Here is an 11,528-nt window from a genome sequence, read left to right as displayed (position 1 = left end):
GGAGCCTGTCCGGATGGCAGTTTGGACACTCCGAGACCGTGTCCGCTTCCAAGGCCCGGAGTGCCGGTCGCCGCAGCCCGCAGGTCCCGCACCGCCGCTTGCGGGGCGGAGCTCCAGGGCGCCCTGAGCGCGTCGGGCCGGGCAGGGACCCGGCGGGCCCGGCAGGGGGCGCTGCGGAACCCTGAGTCCGGCGGCCTGTGCGCGCCACCGCCGCCTGCACTCCCGCCAGGAGGAGCTGGCTGCCGGCGGAGAACCCTACGCAGAGCAACGGAGGCCGGGACCGTAGGCGGTGAGTGCGTCGCGCGCCGGGCCCCAGCGGTTGTGAGGCTCCTCGCAGGGCGGGCTTGTGTCTGGGGTCTCGGGGTGGCGACCCCAAAGAGGTCTCCGTGATGCGGGGATCGGGAGGCAGGGGCGGGCTTCCAAGCCGCGGGTGTGATCCCCACCAACAAGCTCTTTCCCTTATCTACGCGCTCCCCAGTTTCCACCTCTCCCCACGCCCCTCCCCGCGTCGAGGGTCCCAGTCCCTCCGATCCGTCTCCCCTTTCTCAGCCCTGCACCCTAGAAGCCTGCCCACACACCCCCTTTTCTCCCGCAAGCCCTCCCACGCCTACCTCCTCCGGTTGCCTGACGCTCGCCTCTTCCCTCCCCGCTCTGCTCTTACGGTCCCCGCCGCCACCCCAACAGGGTCCCACTATGCCCCCGCGCCCCTGCTGAGCGACGCAACGGGAATCTGAGCTCCGGGGTCCCCCTTCTCCCGACTGTCCCAAAGCAGCGGTGTCCAGGTAAAAGGCAGCTGCAACTTCACGGCCTGCCCCCGGGGGTGGGGCTGGTGCTTCTTCAGCTACCTGTGGTCCGCGGCGTCAGAGCCCAGGGCCCAGCCGAGGGCCACTTCACACATGCAGGTTAAGCTTGCTCTAATGATCTGCTTAGGACAGTGTGCTTACTTCGTTGCTTTTGCTTGGTGAACTTGAATAGGTTTCGATTTCTAAAAAAAGAAGCCGGCTTTGCCACACACAAATATGGAGCAGGTTTTCTTTGCGGCTGCGACTGGCTTTCAAGTAGTACCTGTGTATGGGGAAGGTTTGGTGATGTTGGGGGAATGGAGCCATATCTCCACTCTCACTCACCACGGCTCTGGAAAGCACAAGGGAATGTAACTGTACCCTCTTGGGTGGGCCAGTGTCTTTGTGGGAAGGCAAGGATGCTTTCTAAACATTCAACAGGTAAAACCAGTTAAGAATTTGGATCAGATCTGGTGTGGATAGGGAAATGTGGGGTGAGTGACCAAGGAGGGGCCCTGGGAGAGTTCCACTGCTTAGGGACATTTGTTGCTCTTTGCGACAGGCCCCGGGGCTGGACCCTGACTATGGAATAGACAGTGCTGAGCCCAGCCTACCCTCTGGAACTGTCGGTCGGGCTTGGCACCAGCCCCCTCCTCAGAGGTGTTGGTGCCCTGTGGTGACATCTGTGGGAAGAGGATTTAAAGCAGATGGCTTGGAAAGCCTCCTGGTCCCCGGAGAGAAGTGGAGATGGCATGGTGACAGCCAGTGTGTGCATTCACCCCTTCCCTTCTGGGGTCTTTCATTAAGTTTTAGATTAAATTAATTGCCTATTCAGAGAAAGAACATATAAAGGGTATTTCTCTTTTAGGATTGGCTCTGGGCCAGTCCACCCTCACAGATACCTTTGAGAGACTGCAAATGTGTACCAGTGGCATTGTGGACCACCTGGAGTACAGCACTCTGGGCTGTGGAATCGCCCCCTCTGAATCTGTGGTTTTTCTTTGATGGCTCTGGTGATTAGTTCAATATTCCTTTACTATTGAATAGATAGGTAATTAGCCAAGAACAGAGGGGGGTTCAGCAGGGCCCTTCTGAGTGTTCACAGATTCCTGTATGAATCTTCTTGTCCTCACAGTGATAGGCAGCTCTCAGGAGTCCTTCTGGCTAGGAATACCTGCGGGACTCCGGTGGACCTTAGGACCTGACCAGGTGCCCCTGCCTGGTATTCAATGTTTTTGTTTTGTGTTTTTTGTTTGTTTGTTTGTTTTTTAAATTTTTGTGCATCAGTCTTGAGCCTACAACCCATGCCCTCCACTGGGCTGCAGTGTTTTCAAAATGTCCCTTAATTCAACAGATTTGAATATACATGTATATAAATGTTAAAGTTTCTCTTGCTGGAGACAGATTTACTGTCTGGTAAGATGGGGAGTGAAGGGGCGAATAGAAAGTTTAATTTCTAGGTCAGGCTCTGACAGCTGGGCCTGTCCCTCAATGAAGACTCCAGACTTTTAAGTAGGAAAGAGTTTTCTTCATCCTAGAAATAGGAATGGGAAGGTAATGGGCATTCTGAGGGGTGGGGGCGGGGAAGGCTGCCTACTGAGAGGTGAAAAGTCCACCAAGACTTATCCTGCAGGCCCTGGGCTGAGGCCCTAGCTTCTGCATACTATTCTCATTCATTCATTCATTCATTCATTCATTATTCTGGCTGGCCTGGAACTCTGTGTAGACTAGGCTGACCTCAAACTCAGAGATCTACCTGCCTCTGGGTCCCAAGTACTGGGGTTAAAGGCTTGCACGCCACACCTGGTAACCCTGGCTTCTTGGTCATCCTCCACCCCTGCTGTTGATGGAGGAAGCTGCTGAGGAGATGGGGTCCCTTGCAGAACCGCCCCCACCACTTCAGGCTGTGCTGCTCTCACTCTGGTGGGTGCTGCCCGCTCCAGAACTGGTTCTTGTGGCAACCCCGGAGTGCCCTTGCATGCACATTTCTGGGAGTGTGTTTTACAGTCCTGCTGGGGCAGGGACTCCAGTGTTGGGGAGAATTGCTTTGGTCAGTCAGGAGTAGCTTTGCCCTAGGCAGAGGAAGCAAAGTCCGGCTCTTCATCATGTGAAAGGCTAATCTGAGGAAAAGCATACCCAGAGTCCCCACTTGGGTGGGGAGTCAGAGTAGGACTTGGTTGTGGGAACCTGTGCTGCCCTGGTTGCCATTAGCTTATCTCCCTCACCCAGACTGTTTCTGTTCAGGCTTGGCTGTTACCCAGAATTCCTGCAGCTGGCAAAGATCTGTTTTTCTAGAAGGGGTTTAATTAACGCCTGCAGTTTGAGAGTGAGAAAGGAAGGGGAGGGGGAGAAAGAGAGATGCTACTGTATGCGGGGGATGGGGGGAAGAAGAGAAGAGAATAGTGGAGGCCTGAGAATCTAGGAGAGAGTTCAGCTCCAGGTCTTGTCCCCAACAGGACTCTGGTTGGTAGGTAAGAAATACGCCCACACGCTGGTGTAGGGGGAGTTACTGTTTAGTGGCAAAATCACTGAGCTAGAGGAAAATGAGCTCACAGTGATCTCGAGAAAAGTTTTCTGGGCTCACCATTCTGGTTCTTAAAAGACCCGGGAAGCCATCTACAAAATGGACATGACCAGATGGGGAAACACTTGATTGTTGTAAGCTTGTGTCAGGAGTATGCTCCGGGGATCTGATCCACTGAGCCAAATTGGTCAGGGGTTTAGCCTGGGGAGCCACTTCACTCTGGAGATGCTGTGGGAACTGTCTAGTAGAGGACTGGGCACTTAGGGAGTGAGCAAGAGACTAGCCTTCAGTGGGAGAGAGGCAGCCAGTCAGAACTGGGTCCAGTGGTACAGACCCGCTTAGAACTACCAAGTCAGCCTCTAGGGGGCACCTGTGAGCCCAGGATGCACCGCAGGATTTACTCTGGGTCCAGAAGACAGGAGAACCCCAACCCCCAAACCCCACCCCCACCCTCTCACCAAACCATAATGTGACCCCAGGCCCCTTCAGCCTTAGAGTCTGCAGGGTTCCCTAGCCCATCTCAGATGGGGAAGCCACTGTCTTTTGTGAGAGACCAGTTTCTTGTGAGGGGAAGGACAAACCCAGGAGTATGGAAGAATTTAATGATTAAAAGTCAACAAAACAAAACAAAAAAGCTTGACTGAGCCTAGTGCAGTCATTCCTGAAGCAAAGAGGCAGCCTCCAGTGCTTCCTTTTGGCTGGGACACCCTCCACACAAGCCTTCACCCATGACTGCATCCCTCCATCCCTTTACCCACTGTACATTGGTGACGCCTACACTGTGTTGAGAGCTCTGAGTTGGAGGAGAGTTTGGGGATCTCAGATATCTAATATTTAATGGCAATTATGGGTACCCCTATAGTAGAACACAGACAGTCTTCGGTTCCTGGGGTGAGTTTCTCCCTTCTGGATTTTAGGACTTGGACTATTCTTCCATTCTTTCTTTGGTTCCCTCCATAGAAACGTACAAATTCATTTAATACTGGCAGTCGCTCTCTCAACATGCACATCTACGGTTCTGTTTTCAAAGCACCTTTTTGTCATCTCCTTGCCACCCTCTCTGTCACTGTGTGTGACCAACTTCCTAACGGAGAGCTGTAGCCAATGGCATGGAAACCAGACGTTTAAAAGACAGACCAAGATCCGAGTTATTGTACTTGTTTTGCACCCGCCTGTCCTCCCCTTCCTTTTCACTTCTGCTTGTGGGGAAAGACATCATTTATACCAACTTTACAGATAGTTTGATACCGTTTATCTTACCCAATTTGCTTTCTTAGAGATCTGTCTTTCCAATTAGCAGACTGCAGCTTGCTTCCCTAAGCTGGCCCCACTCTCGGATCCAACACTGACTTTTAGAGATAGGATAATATTATTTTGAGCACTTTAACTGTAATGTAAAGTGAATATCTTGCCAACTTTACTATTTGCTAATATAGAAGAATATGAGGAAAAATATCGTTAAGTGTAATAATAATCTAAAATCACAAAGTTGGGTTGCATTACGTTATTAAAGTTGTAGCAGAATTGTTTAAAAGCAAATTTGTATATTTTAAAAGTTACTACTGGGGTTGGGGATTTAGCTCAGTGGTAGAGCGCTTGCCTAGCAAGCACAAGGCCCTGGGTTCGGTCCCCAGCTCCGAAAAAAAGAAAAAAAAAGTTACTACTAAAATGTAGGGAGACATACATTTCAACTTCCTTAAAAATATAGACAGTGGCTAGAGCGATGGCTCTGTGGTTAAGAGCACTGACTGCTCTTCCTGAGGACCTGAGTTCAATTCCCAGCACCCACATGTCTGGTCACAACCATCTGTAATTACAGATCTAGAGAATTTGTTGCCCCCTCAGGCCTCTGTAGGCGCTGCACACACGTACACAGACTATGCATGCAGACAAGACATCCATACATATATAATAAAAATAAATCTTAAAAGATACAGACAGAAATTTAGACATTTGGGCAATACAGTAGTTTTAGGCCTTTATTTGCAGGTCTATGATCTTATTAGAACCCTCTGGGAAGTCTGTGATCTATATTGAAATAGCATGTGATGGTTTTGATTGTCAAGGCGACAGGATCTAGAAGCACCTAAGAGTCGAGCCTGTAGGCATGTCAGTGTGGGATTATCTTGATTGATAGGGGAAGCCCCACTCTAACTCTGGGCAGTAGGGTTGTGTGGACGGGGTCCTAGACAGAATGAAGAGCAGAAAGCTAGCTGAGTACTAACGTTCACTCCTCACTTCCCCTGTGGGTACAGTATGAGCAGCTACCACCTACCACAATGGACTGCAGGCCCTTGTGGTACCACCTACCACAATGGACTGGGGCCCAGTAAACCCCAGTAAACCCCTCTTCCCATAAACTGCTTCTTGTCCCGTATTTGGTCTTGTTAAGGAAAGTAATAAATATAGGAAGGATGGGACTCCAGGGTGGCTGAAAACCTTCCCTTAGAACTGAACTTTGTGGCAAACACCTGCGACACCGGTACTTGTGGGGCTGAAGTTGGAGAGATGCAGGTGTGGGGAGTCCACCCTAAGCTACACAGACCTTACCTTTAAAAAAAAAGTCTTCCCTTAGAATTCAGCTCTCTTCAGCAGAGAATTGATTTGGATAATCCTGCCACAGTTGCAGGATAATCAGATGTGATTACACAGCCATTCGGAGATTGCAGGTGGCCTCTTATGTCAGGATAAGTGGGCATTGGTTTTCCCTCCGAGCATCCTGCAAATCAAACAAAACAGCCTGTTCCGTTAACTCCCTGGGAAGATTTCCTGGGTATGTGACTGTCAGATTCTCCGTTGATGGTTTCCTTCTCCTTGAGGACCTGATTTTGGTTGTGCAGTTCAGCCCAGTGCAGTGGGTAGGAGCGGAGACTCTGAGCCCAGAGTGGCTCGGAATCCTGGTTGTGTCCTCACTAACTTTGCATCCTTGGGCAAGTTACTCAACGTCTACACTTCAATTTCCTTATTCATAAGATCGAGGTGATGCTGGTGCCTGCTTTGTGGTATCATGGAGCTCTAATAATGTATGTCCCAAGGCTTTAGAACCGGTACCCAGGACATGCTTAATGAATATTAATTATTATTGCTCTTCACTCATTGCCTTAGATGCGAGCTGTCTGTGTTGAGATGCTGGATTTGAAAATGGCTCTTAAAATATTTAGGTGGGTGCTGGGGATTGAACTTGCCTCATGCATGCCAGGCAAGCATTCGTCCACTGAGCTATACCTCTTGCCCAGGAGGATAGATATAGGATAATAGACAACACACACACACACACACACACACACACACACACACACACACACACACACACACACATCTATATCTATATCTATGCCTGTCTGTCTGTCCATCCGTCTGTCCCGATGGCACAAAGGGTTTTAAGCCTGTGTTCACAGTAGAGAGCTAGTGCAGTAAGCGAGGGACTAGCTCAGGCTCCCCTGGCTGTGGCCAGCTGCAATGGCTATGAGTGCCCGAGAGATTAGGATAGGAGAGGGAGGGAACGCCAGCTGGTGCTCGCTGGAGTCATGCAATTGCTTTGCCAGCTGTTTAAATAAACTAGAAACTCATTTTCCTTGCTCTGTCAGACCCAGGCTTGTGATTAACATTTTAACTCATTCTTGGATGCATGTCACGAGTGAGAAGTGGGAGACGAGAGACCGTAAGCCCAATGTTTGCTCAACTGCCAGTATTGCCTTCCCTCTTCTCGCTCCCAGTTGACGGAACACTGTCCCCACTCCTGCTTCAGATTGGTTGGGTCTTCAGCTGCCCCAGAAGCCTCCAAACCTTGCTGGAAAGCCAGTGCTCATTTAGCATGAGTAGCTTCTGGGGCAGCTGGAGACAGGTAATGGACTAACCAGAGGTAAGGAGTCAGACCTCCAGGTCTCTCTTATTGGCCATAGCCAAGTCTTCTGCATGGGGCAGACTGTGTTGGTAGGCTTGGCTTTACTGGACCATCCTGCAGATGGTCTGTTTACCCTGCGCCTTGGCAGAGCTGACAGTAGGCTGTGCACTGGGAAACCTCTGTGATGGGCTCCCAGGAACCTCAGCCCTTCCTGGATTGTTCTGAGTGTAAGTAGCTCACCTTCTGTGCTGGGAGCCTGGTGGCCGCGTCTCTTACTCAGTAGCCTGCTCGTATCTGTCCATTTTTTAAACTGCCTAAATTTGAAATGAATGAGGTTTTGTCTTTAAAAGAAAAATCTCGCCTCCTACTTGGGCAGCAGAAATGACAAATGATTTCATTCATGTCCAAAGAATCGAGTTAAAAGGGGGCAGCGTCTCTGGCTGGGAGCTCTGACTTCTTCCTCTTGATCTTCCGGCCCAGCCCTGTTTTGCCGCCAATCTGTCTGTCTCTATCCCAGTTCTTAATGGAGACTCAGACCTGGGGAAAAAAAATCCAAAAAACCCAAGCCTGGACATTAATGATCGAAGGTCACGGCCTGGATGGTTCATTTTTTTGGCTCTGTCTCCAAGGTGAAGAATCACTGGTTCTAGGGAAAGTGCATTTTAGAGGCTGACGAATAATCCACAGGCGGAGGGAGCCCAGCTCGCGGTCTGCAGCCTTTCAGGGTTCACAGCATCTGAGTTTTGATCTTCTCCTCCTGAGTATTCTTGATCTAATGACCGATGATTATCTCAGTGCGGCCGCATTAATTGGTGGTCTTTAACGACTCTGCTTACGGTGGGTAAAGGCAGCCGGCTCAGCTAAGGACAGTGCTCTCTCAGCTCGAGAAGTGTGAACTTTGCATGTGCAATGCCAAGAAAGGAGTGAAGACCGCCTTACCTGGTCCCGGTCCACTACCCCATGCTCACAGCCACACTGGATATTTTGTGTCCTCTCAGTATAGGCACATTGACTGCTCAGGGGCCTGTGGAGGGCAGAGGCTGCACCTAACACATCTCAGAAGCTTTCGCTGCTACCACTATCGGGTATGAAATAGGACTCGGTACAGACTGGGCGAATCGGTGATGAGCGTACAAAGCTCTCCTGTAGATGAGTGAGCAACCTTGGCTGCGGGTAGTAGGGAATCGTGCCTCAGTGGCCTTAGCAAATGGTGCTGAGTAGCAAAGTGTCTGAAGGTAGGAGGCTGTTGTCTCCAGCAGCCGTTATGAAAGTCTCAGGTTCCTCCCTTCTTGAGTTCAATATAGGTTACAGGTACAGGCGCATCTTCATCTGCAGCATCCTTCCTCCCTCTGCCCTTCTTTCTTGCAAGTCTGCTGAGCACTGCTCTTACTCAGATCCAGTCCCCTCAAGCTTGGGGAATGGCTGGCAAGGAATCCGACGTGGGCCTGGAGTGTTGATGGCTACTGTGGAAGGCTAAGCCCTGGGTACTGAGGTTTCTCAGGATTGGAGGAAACCACCCATCCTCGGGCACACTGTCCGCTTCAGAAAGGCAGAAGTACTAGCCACGTTCAGTAACTTTTATCAGGGAAGCAGGTGTCCTCATAACGACCCCAGCAGAGTTCCTTTGACTCTTGGTAGCCAGAAATGTATCACATGTTTGCACCCCAGTTAAAGGGGCCCTGTGGATATTTATCAGGGTACACGGAAGAAGGGTCATGCAAACACAGATCAGAGAGCTTTCATGACTACAGTGTGACAGCAATATACTTTTCCCCACACGAGTCTAACGCCAGCTGCTCCTGATAGTGTGGGAGACTCTTTTCAAAGAGATGACTTGGGGACACATGCTCTATAGAAATTGCTAGCCATACTCATCCATACCAATCAGTGGGAGAGGTAGGAACACCGGGTAGGGGTGGGGGGAAGTGTGGCAGTATTTTATAGGCTTGGTTTGGGGTGAGCTACTGCTGCTAGCGTTCCCTTGGTCAGGAATTGCCCCAGAGCTTGGACACTCTTTAGGGAAGGCTGGTAAATGTCGCCTGTGGCATACCTAACGGGGAGATGAACTGATGATGGCTAGTCACAGTCTTTGCTATACGGTCTCCTCCAAAGAAGTTGGGACTCCATTTGCAAGGAAGAAGAAATGGATATTATGGGAAAGTTGGGGTTTCTTTCCCACAGGAGGGAAGGTGCTAGAAAGACTCTGACTCTTCTAATAATTTATTTATATTTTATGTACATTGGCGCTTTACCTGCAAGTGTGACAGAGTCAGACCCCTGGAACAGGAGTTATAGACGGTTGTGAGCTGCCATGTGGATGCTGGGAATCAAACCTGGGTCCTCTGGAAGAGCGGCCAGTGCTCCTAACCATTGAGCCATCTCTCCAGCCCCAAGATGTCTATTTTATATCACTGCTTCTTTGCCTCCATTAGGAATCACCAGATGACTCAGGAGGAGAATGGAAGGTCTTCATTCCTTGGCCCTGGTGGAATAGCTCCTGGTTGGTTCATCTCGGTAGTTGGAGGTTATCCCGGGGAAAGTGACCTTCAGTTCGCCAAGCCCATAGGAGCCTGGGAGTGCTCCTTGCCCTTGAACGTACCCAGCACCAAAGTTTCCATCTAAAGCCCACTCAGCCCACACCTGGATACAGCAAACCTTGATTCCTACTCTTTATTGAGAGACGTTTCTTATTGTGTGCCCGTGTTTGTCAGGAAAGAGCATGGGTGAGAAGCCGCCCATGTCCTGGGTGTGGTGCTTTCTTCAGTTTGTCTCACGTCACCGTGACAGGTGGTTTTCTAGCCACAGTGCTTTCTGGTACCCTCCCCTTCTCCCTTCCTCTATTTCCTCCTCCACACCTGCTGAGTACTGCAGCTTGCTTAGCTCTGAGACATCCCCGCCATCCAACACCAGAAGAGGCCAGAGAGGAAACTGGCACCAGAGGGCTGGTCAGCCCTGGGCACAGAGCTGTCCAGTGTTGAAGGATATCACCCAACCTTGGCTTCAGGACAGCCATCAGAGGAAGGTGACCGCTATGCCAAGTTTAAGGATGATCAGGAATAAACCAAGTCAAGAGAATGCGTTGGCCAAGATCGTGACATGGGCCCAGACACTACTTTATGAAAAGAGTTGTATAATTCTTGTAGTCCATGTGCCAAAGCTGGGGTGGGCCATTCACTGGTTGGGCACCTGAGGTGGCAGGAGCCAGTGCATGTGACAGATGAGGTCCAGTGGCACTCAGGGCCTGGCTGTGATGTGGTGAGGCTGAGAGTTCAGGTCAGAGCTGGAACAGGGCTTGGCTACTTACAGTTCTGAACTCTGCTCAGAGGGTTTGTGTTGGAAGCTGAGGAGGATACGGGCTTCATTGCTTGTGCGTCACCTCTCATGCCCTAGTCCTCTGTCACCAATCCTCGGCTGGTCCTGTGCCCAGGCATTACTCAGGCTGTAAAAATAGAGTCTGGCACCAGGGCACCAGCGAGAAGTTGGTGAGGAGAGCTGGGGCTGTTACCACCTCTGGAGACACTTAGCCAGGGAGAGTTTGATGCAGGGCTTTCTTAGGGGCTGGGGGTGAGGTCTAAAGCTCTTTACACTTTCTTTAGCTTTGGATTTCTCTGGGCCACTGACTCAGGTTAGTGCCTACCCCGACCTCAGGCTCATACCACACACTAACTCTAAAACCCACCAAGTGGGCTTGGCTTGAGAAGTCAGGTCTCCTGTGAGGTCATCAGCCGCTACCCAGCATTCTCTCAGGGACCTCCATCACCAGGAGAGGACCTGGTCAGTCAGGTAGGTGTAGTCAGCCTATCTGGAGAATTGGCCCTCATGGGTACAGCATAATAGCTTTGCAATGCTTCTCCTCAGGGAACTGAGGGCTGAGCATGCTTCTCCTCAGGGAACTGAGGGCTGAGCTGAAAGCTGTCAGCTGCCCTCATTGTGATGAATGGCCCCAAGGGTAATTTCCTTCATCCTCCCTCCCAAGCCTTGTTTATTGCAGTGGGCTGGATGGGGGTGGGGCAGAGAGAACCGACCTTCACGAAGCTGATGAACAGCTCTTTCCCTTTGCCTCAAGGGGGGTTGGTGTGAATCCATAGATGGAGTCTCTGGCCAGTGGTCCTTGCGCTTCAGTGGATGCGACAATAACAAGGAAGGGGTAGTCACCATCCTGTCTCAGGGCTCTGCAGGGCACATTGTCCTGACTCCACCACAATCCCAGGAGGCAGGTAATGCTCATTCCAGAGAACAGGAGCCCCACCGAGGCAAGTTTGAGCTGACTTGGCTCTCTAATCCCCATTTCTCCATAATGGGCATGGCACAACCGCCCAGTAAGTAGGTATTGTCTGGATGTGGGAAGTCCTCAGTCAGCAGAAGACTGCAGCACAGA

The 11,528-nt window shown here is 50.9% G+C and overlaps 1 protein-coding gene across 2 annotated transcripts in view; it reads left to right on the top strand.

The window, feature by feature from the left end:
• Window positions 1-246: 246 nt before the first annotated feature.
• Pxylp1 (2-phosphoxylose phosphatase 1) overlaps window positions 247-11,528 on the top strand; it is a 65,342-nt gene continuing 54,060 nt past the window's right edge. Inside the window, 1 exon segment of one of the 2 annotated variants that reach the window (NM_001007710.1) lies at window positions 247-289. The gene's annotated coding sequence lies outside the window, so the exon portion shown is untranslated. 2 annotated transcript variants of the gene reach the window in all.

Source organism: Rattus norvegicus, chromosome 8, assembly GCF_021556685.1.
Source record: "Rattus norvegicus strain SHRSP/BbbUtx chromosome 8, alternate assembly SHRSP_T2T, whole genome shotgun sequence".
Classification (NCBI taxonomy): Eukaryota; Metazoa; Chordata; class Mammalia; order Rodentia; family Muridae; genus Rattus; species Rattus norvegicus.
The sequence above is the reverse complement of the archived record's forward strand: the minus strand, read 5'-3'. Positions and strand labels throughout refer to the sequence as shown.